The 16,047-nt window shown below is 45.6% G+C and overlaps 1 protein-coding gene across 6 annotated transcripts in view; it reads left to right on the forward strand.

Moving 5' to 3' along the window:
- The window catches only part of SLC1A2 (solute carrier family 1 member 2), a 168,091-nt gene that overhangs the window by 11,412 nt on the left and 140,632 nt on the right, over positions 1-16,047 (forward strand). The window contains exon 1 of one of the 6 annotated variants that reach the window (XM_044929258.2): positions 6,538-6,789. The exons of 2 other annotated variants lie outside the window; for them this stretch is intronic. The gene's annotated coding sequence lies outside the window, so the exon portion shown is untranslated. Of the gene's footprint in view, positions 1-6,537; positions 6,790-7,140; positions 7,268-16,047 lie in introns of those variants that run through there. 3 more of the 6 variants (XM_044929260.2, XM_044929261.2, XM_044929256.2) reach the window with 3 other exon arrangements.

The raw sequence follows: 16,047 nt of genomic DNA on the forward strand, positions 1-16,047 counted from the left end.
GAGACCTGGTCTGCTTTGAGACTGGGACATTGGTTATCAATGTGTTTGTATTTTTATTAGCATGACAACTCAGTTCAAATGGCCCAATTATAGAGTAACAGAAGGTAAAGCAACCAACATCGAAACCTTCCTTCCTTACCTGTTTTTAAGAGTTACACATCTCTTATTTACAATGGCAGATAGATACCATGTATGTTTCCAGCAAATGGGTAAGGCAACACTGATTGTTTTCAATCTACATTTAGAGACTACATTTGGCACATGGAATATATCAGCTGGATAAAGGGGTATGAAGAATTTACTATCCACTGTCAAATAGATTATCTTAAACAATTAAAAGAAAAACTTTTTGTCCTTTGGGTCAGTGGCTCTTTTCCCATAATGAAAAATGTGGCCTTATTAAAAAACAAACCAAAACCCCCCCAAACTTCTAATATTACAGAGTAGCATAAAGAAATAAAAGATTGTCTCTCAGCTTAATCCCGTTCTCTAAAAGTACTCACTTTTGGGGTCTTTTGAGACAGACATGGAACATGTAACATGAGACAATGTAAACATCCAATTCTTAATATGCAAACTGCATTATCCTATCCAGCTTACTTCAGCTTGCTTTTCACTTCATACCTCTAAGTATATATGCATGTGATATATACATATATATATCTTCTATATATAATCTATATATCAGATATATATATATATAGTATATATAATATATAGGTAATATATAGATATATAGATTATATATAGAAGATATATATATATGTATATATCACATGCATATATACTTAGAGGTATGAAGTGAAAAGCAAGCTGAACTAAGCTGGATAGGATAATGCAGTTTGCATATTAAGAATTGGATGTATGGACCTAACAGAAGCAGAAGATATTAAGAAGAGGTGGCAAGAATACACAGAAGAACTGTACAAAAAGATCTTCATGACCCAGATAATCACGATGGTGTGATCACTGACCTAGAGCCAGATATCCTGGAATGTGAAGTCAAGTGGGCCTTAGAAAGCATCACTACGAACAAAGCTAGTGGAGGTGATAGAATTCCAGTTGAGCTATTCCAAATCCTGAAAGATGAGGCTGTGAAAGTGCTGCACTCAATATGCCAGCAAATTTGGAAAACTCAGCAGTGGCCACAGGACTGGAAAAGGTCAGTTTTCATTCCAATCCCAAAGAAAGGCAATGCCAAAAAATGCTCAAACTACTGCACAATTGCACTCATCTCACATGCTAGTAAAGTAATGCTCAAAGTTCTCCAAGCCAGGCTTCAGCAATATGTGAACCGTGAACTTCCTGATGTGCAAGCTGGTTTTAGAAAAGGCAGAGGAACCAGAGATCAAATTGCCAACATCCGCTGGATCATGGAAAAAGCAAGAGAGTTCCAGAAAAACATCTATTTCTGCTTTATTGACTATGCCAAAGCCTTTGACTGTGCGGATCACAATAAACTGTGGACAATTCTGAAAGAGATGGGAATACCAGACCACCTGATCTGCCTCTTGAGAAATTTGTATGCAGGTCAGGAAGCAACAGTTAGAACTGGACATGGAACAACAGACTGGTTCCAAATAGGGAAAGGAGTATGTCAAGGCTGTATATTGTCACCCTGCTTATTTAACTTATATGCAGAGTACATCATGAGAAACGCTGGACTGGAAGAAGCACAAGCTGGAATCAAGATTGCCGGGAGAAATATCAATAACCTCAGATATGCAGATGACACCACCCTTATGGCAGAAAGTGAAGAGGAACTCAAAAGCCTCTTGATGCAAGTGAAAGTGGAGAGTGAGAAAGTTGGCTTAAAGCTCAACATTCAGAAAATGAAGATCATGGCATCTGGTCCCATCACTTCATGGGAAATAAATGGGGAAACAGTGGAAACAATGTCAGACTTTTCTGGGCTCCAAAATCACTGCAGATGGTGACTGCAGCCATGAAATTAAAAGACGCTTACTCCTTGGGAGGAAAGTTATGACCAACCTAGACAGCATATTCAAAAGCAGAGACATTACTTTGCCAACAAAGGTTCATGTAGTCAAGGCTATGGTTTTTCCTGTGGTCATGTATGGATGTGAGAGTTGGACTGTGAAGAAGGCTGAGCGCCGAAGAATTGATGGCTTTGAACTGTGGTGTTGGAGAAGACTCTTGAGAGTCCCTTGGACTGCAAGGAGATCCAACCAGTCCATTCTGAAGGAGATCAGCCCTGGGATTTCTTTGGAGGGAATGATGCTAAAGCTGAAACTCCAGTACTTTGGCCACCTCATGCAAAGAGTTGACTCATTGGAAAAGACTCTGATGCTGGGAGGGATTGGGGGCAGGAGGAGAAGGGGACGACAGAGGATGAGATGGCTGGATGGCATCACTGACTCGATGGATGTGAGTCTGGGTGAACTCCGGGAGTTGGTGATGGACAGGGAGGCCTGGCATGCTGCAATTCATGGGGTCACAAAGAGTTGGATACAACTGAGCAACTGATCTGATCTGATCTAGTAATAGCTCACTGTCCACTCTAGGGTTATATAATAGTTGATTTAAGCAGTCCTTGATTGACAGATATTTAGGTCATCTCCAAGTCTTTGTTATTATAATTATTAGAAGAATTTTGAGTGAAGTATGAATTGGAAGAAGAGAATGAGGCAGGACCACTGTGACTGGTTAGAAGACGACATCTGGGTGGAAAATACTGGCCTATATTAGGTTATAGAGATGCATATGCATTACCAGATTCCAAGGATATTTAGAAGGACTCAGTGACCAAGCACACGTAATGGGCTGAGGGAAGCCTCCTAGGGAGCTCCCATGTGTCTCGGTGGACAGAAGTGCTTCAGGGTACTTAGGATGTTGAGAAGTAAGGAGGGGAATCAGGAGAGAATTAAGGGTCTTGGAGTGGCTGACACTGCTTCATGCTACCGTGACATTAAATAATGTAAGTCCAGAAAAGGGATCATTTTTCAAGGTGGTTGCTGAGCAGAGCTAGAGTCAGCAAAATAAGGGATACTGTTGGCGTGTTATTGTGAGTTGGGAATGGCTGGAGAGAAAGTGAATGTGATTTTTTTTAAGAGTGGGCATCAAGGGAAGGATGCGAAAGCAGGGTTACATTTTGGTTTACTTGCTTTAGTTTCAGTATAGGTGTGAGGTATGCAGGCTCAAAAGGTTGTCTAAGTGATGCTGAGATCTTGAGTGCCCTTTGTGGAAGAAGCTGATGAAGAAAAGGAGTAGACCCAGAGGGTAATTCATCACTTGCTCTGGAGGCTCCTGCAGGAGAGGACAGGGCAGCTCTCTGAGTGCTTGGTCAGAGCTTCCTGCAGTCTTCCTGCTTCAACCCACGATGCCGGGAAGGAGAGCTCAGAGCAGAGGGCGTGGAAAAGCTCATGTGCCTAAACCGCTAGACCCATGCAGCCAACCCTGGTGGCCCTTTGAGTGACAGAGGGGGCAGCTGGCTGGAGCTGGATATATTTTAGTAGTGGTTGTTATTTACTTTTTTATACTGTTTCACTGTCCATAGCTTCTAAGTCTTACTAGCTGGATCTCTTCTATTTTTCTTCATAATCCTTCATTTGTGCTCTTGTATAGCTCCTAAAACTTCCTCAGACTTGTTCTCGATCCCCATTCTCTTGGCTCTGCATTCTCTTTGGATCCCTTCTTGGGCAGTTGCATACCGCATGTATACTGATAACTCCCAAGTGTGTGTTTCTATCTCAGACCTTTCCTCCAAGCTCCACTTTCCTGTATCCTTCACCCTAATGGACATCTCCATTTGGGCAATGCACAAAAAAAAATGACCATGGTACAGTGGAACTGTTGGTTATTTTCTCTGCAGACTCACCCCTACTCCTTCCCAAGTTTCTCTAGAGAGTCAAAGCTAGAAAGGTAAGTATTGGCCCTGTTTTTTTCTCTTCCATCAGTCCCAACCTACAGCTTTCTCAGTTCTATCTCCAAAACGTACCTAAGTCTGGCTTTTTCTCTCCATGGTCATGCTTCATGCTAGCCCAGGCAAGTCATCTCTCCAGTGGAAGCTTCCCAACCTCCTAACTTTCATTTCCTCAAACACCCTCCAGTCTTGCCCACCTTAGGGCCCATTCCCTTTGTCTGGACCACTTCCTATCCTCCACCTACTACCATTCTCCAGGTGGCCGTCACTCTCTTACACGGAAACATTCTTTAGTTCTTAGCTGGAGCAGTGTTTCCCAGAGACCTCTTCTCTCATCCCACCACTGAAAGTAGGTCCCCCTTTCTTAGTCCTACATCATTTCTCCTTTTCCCCCTTCTTCATGGCATCAGTTACAATTTTATTTATCTTCTTATGTCTGTCTACCTCTGTCACCAGAATGTAAGCACTCTGATGGTTGGTTCATCATGGCATCTCCCAGGATCCAAACGCTATGCACTCAATACACATTTATTAATTGAATACTCACCCACCTCAGCCTGGGGATGTAGGGAAGCCTTCTCTAGAGAGATGACATTTGGGCTGGGCCTTTTCCAGGAACTTTGTCCCCATCACATTTACTACAGCGCTTCATTATTACAGGAGTGTGCTAAGTGTTTTCTTGTCTGTCTGAGCCATCACAATCCTGAGATCTCTCTGAGGATGAGGGCTACATTCATTTCTTTGTGCCCCAATGTATCATTATCACAGTGCATGTTGGTGTGACTGAATTGTCTGATTTGGGAAGGAGACATGCAGGGGCATAGAGAGGATGGTTTTAAGGGAGGAACAGCACCAAAGTTGAAAAGAAAAACAACCCTGCTCTTTTACTTGTTAGGACAAGTCCTCCTTTTTAGGTCCTGGCGATCAGTTGAACTTCTCTGCCTAGCAGTCAATAACCAGCCTTTTCACTGCAAAGGCTGACAAGGTTCAAGTACATTATAAGAATAATTGGGCAGCAGCTCATCTTGTGAGGCCAAAAATATATTTGTCATAGTCAATTATGTTTCCATGCTGTTGTCTGGGAAAGATTACAAACTCCTGTAGCTGCTGTTATTTTAAAATGCAATAAAATGGAATCAGATAAGAGTTTTTGAGTCCACTTCCCCCTCTTCCCCCTGCCTTTCCCAAGACTTCTGGCTTTCTCTGAGTGATGTCTTTCTGTTCCTTTTCCTCTTTCCTTCTGAAGGAAAACAAGGAGACGTTAGCATTCATTTGATATTCAAAGAAGGATTTAAGTAAAAAATGATGTGTAAATTACAGCAGCGAATAAATCCAGGGCAGAACAGTACAACTGCTTGTGAAACTGGTCTGGAAAAAGGTCCCCGTAGCTGACAACTTCGTTGTTAATATTGATGCTTTTTACCTTTTAAAGAGATTCTGAATGTATTTAAGCATTCCCATTAGAGTTCTCTTCTTTGACTTCCTATTGTGGTTGGAAAAGAAAAAGCGCTGGGTCTAAAAATAGAAACATCTTGCTGTTGGTATATGTTTTCTGGTAATGTTGCAGAAAGGGGGACCCCTTCCAGGGCCCGAAACTGGGCTCTTGTCTAACACTTGGAAATGAATTGTCCGAGGAGACACATCTGCTGACAAAGCAAGAGATTTTATTGGGAAAGGGCGCCTGGGTGGAGAGCAGCAGGGTAAGGGAACCCAGGAGAGCAGCTCTGTCACATGGCTTGCAGTCTCAGGTTTTATGGTGATGGGATTAGTTTCCGGGTTGTCTTTGGCCAATCATTCTGACTCAGAGTCCTTCCTGGTGGTGCATGCCTTGTTCAGCCAAGATGGATGTCAGAGAGAAGGATTCTGGGAGGTGGTCGGACATGTGGTGTCTCCTTTTGACCTTTCCCAAACTCTTCCGGTTGGTGGAGGGTTGTTAGTTCCGTGTTCCTTACCAGGACCTCCTGTCGTAAAACAGCTCATGCAAATGGTTACTATGGGGCCTGGCCAGGGTGGGCCGTTTCAATGTGCTTCCCCTAACAGTAATGTAAAGAAAAATGTGCGATATTCCTATATTTCTTGAAGTTCTTTGCTGGAGTTTTCTAGGGCTGGGACAGACATGTTGAGGGCTGTTTTTTGTGTCCTGGTGGGATAAGAAAATAAAAACTCTGCTCACTCGGCATGCTTTTTTCTCCATCCTCAGGGAGAATTCTGTGATGGGATGAAGGGCCCGTTTATGGAACCCCTTCCTGAGCCTTATGAGAAAGTCTTCAGCTGGAACCACCCTCATCATCCTTAATGGTGAATGCTAGATTCTTCCTAGATTCAGAGCCAGGGCAGTCAGACTGCTGTTTTTGAGTTGAAAGTAGAATCGAAGTAGAGATGCTGTGTTTTCTAGTCTTCTCTGACATGAAGTCGTTGTTAGCTGGAGCATCCACGGATCATGTTTTTACTTTCTTTGCTTTCGCTTTCCCTCTGAAGACTCTCAGTGGGTTTCCAGGATAGTAAGCTGCAGATCTCCACACACAATCCCGATGTATAATGGTTCAGCACACAGAAAAATCTACCCAGTTTGTCCAGACGGGGGCGCTGTGGGGCAAGGGTGGTTCTCCTGCTGCCCTGAATCAGGAGCCACAGGGCACTTCCCTCCCCAGGCCAGCACCAGCTGTTGCCACGGTTTTTGAGAAGGGAAGCCCTACCACTTCCAAGTGACCTGGAGTTGTTAAAATACCTGGGGAGCAGAGCTCCGGAGCACAAGGCTATACCTGGGCAACAGGACTGAGGTTGAGAACAAGTTGACAGCAGTCGCCCTTGCCAGCCTGGTCCTGGGTCGCCGTCCTAGTCCTCCTGGCTTCTCCCTGAGCGTCACCGGGGGGCTTCGAGTGAGACTTGCTGGTTCCAGAGCCTGGGTAGGTCCAATCTGGTTTGGTCTGGGTTCCTGGCAGACTTTTTAAAAGTGAAGGGGCAATCATGGGGAGGAAGAGAAGGTTTTTAATGAGAGAGGAAAAAGACGAGGGATTGAGAAGTATGTTTGGAAAGGACTGGAAAGGCCCCAGAATAAACATGGCAAGAGTGGAAGCGTGAAAGCGGATATTCCTCTCTTCCAAATGACTAACCAGCCACCCCAGAAGTCCAGCTTGTGTTCCAACCCAGTTGGAAGCAGGAAATCGAATTCAAACAGATGTGAAAGCGCTGTGTTCTGGTTGCTGGGCTCACTCCCTTAGGAGGATACCATAGAGGAAGGAGGAGGGCCTTAGCCATGTGTCCATATGCTGGTCGAAAGAGGACGTTGTTCTCCACCTTTGAGCTAAGCTGCCCAGGCCAGTCAGCAAGATGGAGGTCTTCCCGAGTGTTCAAGCAGCAGGAAAATCAGGCTTCTGCACAGCTGTGAGTTTAGTGTCTGGTCAAGGGGGCATTTAAAATTAACTTTTGAATTTCTCATGTCATAGAACCATAGGATATTTACAGAATATGTACATGAATACAGTCAAAAAGATCACTGGGGGTGGTGAGCTTTACTGCAAGAATTTCTGAGTCCTCCTTCAAGAGAATCTTAGATTATTTGAGTTTATTGATTATACACATAGAAACACAGGGAAGCAGAGCTGACTTCCTGGGCATGGGAAGGGCAGCTACACAGGGCTCAGAAGGGACCTGTCCTTGGCTTAATGCTCTGTAGTCACGTTCTTGAAATTCTTAATAACAGAGTCCTGGGGTTTTAATTTTTGCACTAAGCCCCACAAATCACATGGCCAGTCCCACCATGAAGCCACGTGGAAACAGGCCTGTACGGAATACTGCTGTTCATGGTGACAATGACCATGAAAAGGGTGATAACCTTGAGAATATCTGATCTCTTGCAGTGCCCTAGACTGTTTCATAATGAGATACTTGGCATAAAACAGCTTCTGGGACCCTTGTTGTAGTGGTTGGAAGGATTTTCTGTTGCACGGCTTCCTGACAGTAAAACTCCAGGGACGTTAACTAGCCTGAGACTCAGTTTATTTATCTGTTAAATAGGGACAATATCACCCACCAGATAGGTTTGGAAAGGATTAAGGCAGAATGTGAGCCTGGGACACAGAGGCCACCTGTAATGATGATTGTTTTTCTGTATCTTGGAATAGCCTTTACTGTGTTGCTTTAAGCCTGCTGAACTTAGGTGGGGTTATCTGTCAGTTTCTCTACTTTGCAAGTTAGGTTGCCAACACTCACACGCACGGGTGTGTGTTTGCTAATTCTTTCTTGAAAACCGTAGGTGATAAGATTAGAAAGTTGGTCCCAGACTTCTTTGATCTTATGGTGGAATTTGCACTAGTGATGATTTGTTTGAAGGTTTTTCTCTTTTTGTGCTTTTGACCCTTGAACTATTTTTACTCATAACACACCTGTGTCACAACACATGGTGCTTTTTCTGCCACACTCTCTGGTACCAGCTGGGTGTCCTACCATTCAGTTCAGTTCTTACACCATCTACCTGGGAGTTAGCATCAGATTCCATAAGTTAAAGGCTCAGTCCCACGAGGCTGCCCCACTGCAGATGCTGGTTGAAAGCCCAGGTTGTATTTTGATTGACAGGCTGGACATTCAGGGGGTTCCCATAACCCCCTCATCAGGTTTGCTAATGTGCTAGAATGACCCACAGAACTCAGGGAAACAGTTACATTTCCAGAAAGTGAAAGTGAAAGTCGCTCAGTCGTGTCCCACTCTGCGACCCCATGGACTGTTCAGTCCATGGAATTCTCCAGGTCAGAATACTGGAGTGGGTAGCCTTTCCCTTCTCCAGGGGATCTTCCCGACCCAGGAATCGAGCTGGGGTCTCCTGCATTGCAGGCGGATTCTTTACCAGCTGTGCTACCAGGGAAGCCCCCTATGTGTCCAAGTTTATTGTAAAGGATACAACTCAAGAACACGCAATGGAAGAGATGATAGGCAAGGTATGGAAAAGGGGGTCTGGTCCCCTCTCTGGGCACACCTTGATGTGTTTACAACACGGAAGCTCTAAAAGCTTCCTTTAGAGATTTCTATGGGAGTTTCATGGTGTTGGCATGATTGAGGACATCACTGGCCGTTGGTTATTAACTCAATCTCCAGCTCCTTTCTCCTCCCCCAGGGTCCAGGTGGGAGGAGGGGCTGAAGTTTCCAACCCTCTAATGCTTTGGTCTTACTGGTGACAGCCGCCAGCCTCAAGCTGTCTTTGTGCTGCGGATGGCAAGAACTAAGTGTCCTTTCTGCGCTGTCTAGGAAGAAATGATTGAACAAGCTGCTTCCAACTGCTGGCCTTCAACTACATGCAGGTGCTGAGTGCCAGCGCTGGTTCTCCCGTCCTTCACCTTCTTGTCTCAAGACCCAACCCAGGCCACCTCCCTGCCTCTAGCTCTGCTCATCTGGATTTTGTGCCCCAAGCCTAAGGAGGTGACATCTACCTAACAACCAAACAGGGAGAATCATCCCATTTGTCTTTATTATCCAGGCAGGTCAGACTTAAGGTGTGGGGACCAAGTCATTCAGAGTTCTTGCTTTCCTTTCCTATGTGACCTAGGAGATGTCTGTGGGGAGCTGAGTCTGTTGGACAGCTCTCGACTTCCTTAAGGATGGAGGGGGTCCACGTGGGGAGGATGGCAGGTCAGGGAGCAGGGGGAGTAGAATGGCCATGCTCAGGTCTGCGTAGATGGGATTGCTCTTTCCAGGCTGGTAAGAAGAGATGCAGCTGAAAATTTCTATTTTGCAAGTAACTTGCAGCCTGATCACCCAATAAACTCACAAATGGAGTCTCTCAGCTGGTGGCCCAGCCGTGGGCAGGCTCCGCAGGGCCAGTGTCCCTCCTTCCTATCCGAAAGGCTCTGAATGGCCTATCTGCTCATTTCATGTATTTCACAGCCCTGTGGAGCTGAGTAGGAGGCTAAGCTGCTGCTGCTTAGGGTAAGACTCTGCCTTTATTTAGATCTCTTAAGATTAGGTAACTCCCTGAGGGAGAGGAAGGGGCATTGCTTTACTTAACTCAGTGTGGAGTTGCTGTGAACTTAATATCCTCTGGATGACTCACCCAGGGTAGCACTTCAAGTTTGGGCTATATTTCCTTAGCCAAACTCGGATCTTATTTTTGTTCAACCCTCTTCAAAAGAGAGAGCGGTCAGAGCATGCGAAATTTCCTTGGCAAGGAATGCTGAATCAGCTTCTATGTCACGATAAGGATAATAAGGTGATTCTTGTTGTTGTCACCATGGATTCAGAATGTTCCAGAACATTTGGCTCAGCCCCCTCATTAGCCAGAAGTCCACAGTCCAACTGAGCAGAGAGACTTGGGTTTTAGTCCTTACTCTGCTCCTGGCTTCTGGACCAGAAATCAGTCCATTAAATCTCACAATACCCTGAGTACTGTGAGTTTGAAAGATTGGGAGGAAGAAGGAAATGGAAGTTGAAGACTGTCTCAGGTGTATTCTAAGCTTTTCTTCTTCCCTCCTAGTGTGTCAGCTTTAGAAGGTGTGTTGCTCACTTCACCTGTGCTTGTCCCTTCACCTTGGGCCTCCGCTGGCTATTCTGGGGTCCCTGGGACCATTACTGTCCCTTGGATGGTGCTTCTCTGTCTGCAGTCTTGGTGGAAGGTGAGGTGGCAAAGCGAACCTTCCCTTAGCGCCCTTGCCCTTCAATTCCCCCAGAGCCTCTCACATACAAGGGTGTTGTGAATGTATAGACTTTATTGAAGATATGAGAATATCCAGAGGGGATGATGATTTTAAAAAAGATAACATTTTTTGAAAAATTTTAAAATATTTTTTTAAGGTGTTAAAATTTTTTTAATATTTTTTTAAATCTAAAAAAGTTATTTAAAATTAAAAAATATTATTTTAAAAAATTATTATTCTCCAGCTGCAACATCATGACCAGCGATTTAATTGTGCAGCAGAAATGGGACCCAGAGCTGTGTCTCTCCAAACCCCGGGGCCATTTGGCTCTGATCATTTCCACTAACTAGATCCGAATCTACAGGTTCGAATTTTCCTGGAATTCCATCCTGTTCTTGCCCAGTGGGATGGTGGCCTTCCAGCCGGTGAGGGGTGATTGAAGGTGTGGCCATGGGGTGAGCTCTCCAGGATAGAAGGGAAGGGATCCGCCCGCCTGGCCTGGCCTGCCTTTTTCTGCTGAGTCACTCGGTCATTTTTTAGGCCAGAAAGTTCATGCTTTTGACAAATGTTAAAGGAATTTTAATATTTACTCAGGAGAATTAAATGAGCTATTTGCACATTTATGTAGTTGAAAAGCATTCTTTCGTTCCAGCAGGTTTAGGTGGCCAGATTTGCACATCCAGTGTACAAGGGACAGTCAGGCAGGCATAGGACATCGTGGCAGGTATCTGGTGCCCGAGCAGTGGGCCGAGGCTTTGGAGACCCAGGAGCTGTGTCTCTGACCCCTCCACACCTGGCTGAGGGCATGTTTGGGCACAGAGTGTGAATCTCAGCCTTCACTTTGACCACATGAGCCAAGCAGGATGCCCCCACTGCCTGCGGGAGGGAGGTGGGGGAAAGGATCACAGCTGGGGGGCCTTGTACAAGGCTGCTGCTAAGTCACTTCAGTCGCGTCCGACTCTGTGCGACCCCATAGATGGCAGCCCACCAGGCTCCGTCGTCCCTGGGATTCTCCAGGCAAGAATAGTGGAGTGGGTTGCCATTTCCTTCTCCAATGCCTGAAAGTGAAAAGTGAAAGTGAAGTCACTCAGTCGTGTCCGACTCTTAGCGACCCCATGGACTGCAGCCCACCAGGCTCCTCCATCCATGGGATTTTCCAGGCAAGATTATTGGAGTGGGGTGCCATTGCCTTCTCCGTTGTACAAGGCAGGGGAGTTTATCTTTCAAGACTCCTGGGGTTAAGGTTGGGATTTGTTCAGGAGCTGGGGATGGATTTGGTGACAGAAAGGCAGTAAGCTTGCAAATTGCTGAGGACGGAAGGGCTCCGTTGAACAAAGACGTCTTCTTCCTTCACACGTGAACTGGTGGATGCTGGCTCATGGTTATAAAAGGGGCTCAAATGTCTGGAACCTCCTCTAGTCATTCCCACGAGATTAAAACCTCGGAGACGGAAGAGGAAAATTATGAAAGAAATGCACAGGATGATAAAGGGAGTCTGTATTCTCTCTTATATTTAAAAAACTTGAACATTTTTAGGCAAAGAATTATTTAAAATGTCTTTTTAATATCTGCATGCCATTTTAAGATGCAGTTCTAGTCACACCCATAATAATTTTCATTTGGTTATATTTCATATATAGAGGAGGCCACAGATTACTAGAAATCAATCTTGAATATTCATTGGAAGGACTAATGCTGAAGCTGAAACTCCAATACTTTGGCCACCTGATGCGAAGAATGAACTCATTGGAAAAGACCCTAATGCTGGTAAAGATTGAAGGCAGGAGGAGAAGGGGACGACAGAGGATGAGATGATTGGATGGCATCACTGACTTGATGGACATGAGTTTGAGCAAGCTCTGGGAGTTGGTAAAGGACAGGGAAGCCTGGCATGCTGGAGTCCATGGGGTCGCAAAGAGTCAGACACGACTGAGCAACTGAAGTGAATAGATTAGTCTAGAGAATGCTCAAAACTTGGAAGAAAAGTGATTGATGACTTTGTTCAAATTCATGAAACATCCTTCACATCTTGTCTGAAGCCTCTTCCTGATGACAAAAGATTAATTTGATGAAAGGCTTAGCAGTGAATACCAGTTTGGGAATTACTTTTGCCATCTCTGCTCAGGACGTTAAGATAGCAAAAAGAATTGGAAGAAAGAATGCAGATGCTGTGAGTCACCTGCAGCCATCTGGCTTAAAAGTGACCAGGGAAGGGACTCCTGTGTTAACTGCAGGATGGAGGCAATATCAGGGTCTGGGCTGGCCTCTATATTCAGCATGAGAGCTCTAGAAGTTAGGGGAGTCTTATGGAATATCACCTGGGCCTCTGGCTCAAGCTGCAGTAAAATAGGTGCTGTTCATTGATCTAACTGGAGAAGGCGATGGCACCCCACTCCAGTACTTTTGCCTGGAAAATCCCATGGATGGAGCCTGGTAGGCTGCAGTCCATGGGGTTGCTGAGGGTCAGACACGACTGAGCGACTTCACTTTCACTTTTCACTTTCATGCATTGGAGAAGGAAATGGCAACCCACTCAAGTGTTCTTGCCTGGAGAATCCCAGGGACGGGGGAGCCTGGTGGGGTGCCGTCTCTGGGGTTGCACAGAGTCGGACACGACTGAAGCGACTTAGCAGCAGCAGCATTGATCTAACAGTTGCTTGTAGAGTAGCTGGCCCTCTGCTTTGGTGGTAAAGATGACCCTCTGTAGGGATTCCCTGGTGGCTCAGACAGTAAAGAGTCTGCCTGCAATGTGGGAGACCTGGGTTTGATCCCTGGGTTGGGAAGATCATCCAGAGAAGGAAATGACAACCCACTTCAGTATCTTGCCTGGAAAATCCCATGGACTGAGGAGCCTGGCAGGCTACACTTCATGGGGTTGCAAAGAGGTGGACACGACTGAGTGACTTCACTTTTCCGTGAGTCAGATACCGCCGTCTGGTGGGGCCCAGCCACCTGGTGCCTGGAGAGAATGCATTTTGGTCTCCTGCTACCAGCTGTCCTCACAGTCTGGCCAGAACCTTAGTGCAGGACCCCTGGCACCTAGAAGGAGTGAGAGGTGTTTGAGTATCGGACTGGTTATTTTCCCGATGAGCAACTTGGCTTCTCGGAGCTTCAGATTCCTCTTCTGTCCCTACTATAAAGTAGAGATAATAGCATCTACCTTGCAGGGCTGTAATGAAAGTCATCTGCCATTTGACTGGTCCTGAAACAAGTAGGTGCTTGGGGAAAAAGGTGGCTGTTATAAAACATATTGCCAGGGCTTCCCTTCTGGCTCAGTGGTAAAGAATCCGCCTGCCAGTGCAGGAGACATGAGTTTGATGCCTGGGGAAGATCCCACATGTCTCAGAGCAACTAAGCCCATGAGCCACAACTCCTGAGCCTGTGATCTAGAGCCTGGGAGCTGCAACTACTGAGCCCATGTGCCCTAGAGCCCATGCCCTGCAACAAGAGAAGGCACGGCAGTGAGAAGCTGGCACGCTACCATGAAGAGTAGTCCCCGCTCCCTGCAGCTAGAGAAAAGCTCACACAGCAACGAATACCCAGTACAGCCAAAAAGAAATGATAAATACATTAATGTAAAATATAAAACATATTCCCAGGTAAGCACAGTAGTGCTTAAATCTCTCTGGAATACCGGAAACTTAGCCTTCAAAATGTATAAAACCTTTATTCAAAGTGTACTAATTCTACACTTACGCACGTCCCCCTGGTGGCTCAGACGGTAAAGCTTCTGCCTACAATGCGGAAGACCTGAGTTCAATCCCTGGATCAGGAAGATCTCCTGGAGAAGGAAATGGCAACCCACTCCAGTATTCTTGCCTGGAAAATCCCATGGACTGAGGAGCCTACGGCTACAGTCCATGCGCACCTCCTTTGCTGCCAAAAATCTGCCAGAAAGAGAGATCTGAGGATGCCAGGCCTGGACGGATGCTGTGCTGGACTCAGGGCATCGCTTCCGGGTGGCTTTCCCAAGCCCTTCCGCTGCCACCGAGAAGAGTCTGGAAACCCTGGACGCCTTTATTTTGACAGGCAAAATCTGGGCCTTGGAGCTCGAGCTCTCTCACTTGTCTCACTCAACAAGCATAAATATTGTTTGACCCCCGGGCATTTCTTGTGCCCACTATATGCAATAGTCTATATGCAATTGCCCATCAGGACCCCTGCCCCAGAGCAGCAGAGGCTGGCTTCCTCTGCCCGCTGCTGGTGACATCCCCCGCCCTGGACACAGGGGGGCGCTGTGGCCCCACTTTTCCTCAAAAACAGTTGAGCTGCTCCCCGGTTTCCTGACTGAGCCCTGAAAATCCTAGTCCTTTGTACTTACATGATTTCATTTTTTCTGTGTTTTCCTACGTGGAAATCAATGGAAGGATGGCAGCGACCTAAAATTGCACACACAGAAAATGTGCGTGACTTCTTCAACTAGGAAACATCAAAAACTTGACAGCAATTATGTTTTCATTGTAACAAATATTCCACACACCTTGTGAGAATAGTCTTCAACACACACACACACACACATAAAATAGGACATTTATAAGTGATTTTTATTTATTCACCAAAATAGGATATCACTCAGCAATCTATTTTATTTTTTTCACTTTATAATAGCCCCAGTGAGTTTTTCAGTCTTTCCCACACTATTTTTTTTTTTCCAAAATAACTTTATTTAGCTATCTGGGGCCATCAAATCTGAGGTGTGAAGCCCTGAAGTATTATGGTTGAAAATGAAAAAAGAGGCACCTTAATGAAAAGCCCTAACTAAAGTGAAGAGAAGCTTGAAATGATGGCATTTTGGTTATTCACAGAGCAGCATCTGAGCAGTATTTATTTGCATGGTGGGTCAAAAGCTGCTCATTTCCCCTAGAACTAAAGGAATAGTTACAATCCTTAAATTCCCTGAGAGGCCTTCTTCCCCAAACCTGTCCCCACTTTCCTATGGACTGGTTGACAGTCTGATGGGCCAGTTCTCGAGCCACAAAGGTGGAGTTTAGTGCTATATCTAGCTAGGAAGGCATTGTTTGAGGGAGGGGAAGGTGCCTACAAGGTAGAAATGGTAGCCCAGGCCTTGTCATGCAGTTGCTGAATCGTGTCCGACTCTTTGAGACCCCATGGATCACAGCACGCCAGGCTTCCCTGTCCTCCACTATCTCCCAGAATTTGCTCAAGTTCATGTCCATTGAGTCAGTGATGCCATGCAACCATCTCATCCTCTGCCACCGCTTTTCCTTTTCCCTTCAATCTTTCCCATCATCAGGGGCTTTTCCAATGAGTTGACTCTTTGCATCAGATGGTGGCCAAAGTATTGGAGCTTTAGCATCAGTCCTTCCAATGAATATTCAGAGTTGATTTCCTTTAGAATTGACTGGTTGATTTTCCTTGCAGTCCCAGGGACCCTCAAAGAGTTCTCCAGCACTAAATTTTGAAAGCATCAATTCTTCAGTGCTCAGCCTTTTCTATGGTCCAGCTCTCACATCCACACATGACTACTGGAAAAATCACAGTTTTGACTATACAGACCTTTGTCTAGTGATGTCTCTGCTT

This window comes from Bubalus bubalis, chromosome 16 (assembly GCF_019923935.1).
Source record: "Bubalus bubalis isolate 160015118507 breed Murrah chromosome 16, NDDB_SH_1, whole genome shotgun sequence".
Classification (NCBI taxonomy): Eukaryota; Metazoa; Chordata; class Mammalia; order Artiodactyla; family Bovidae; genus Bubalus; species Bubalus bubalis.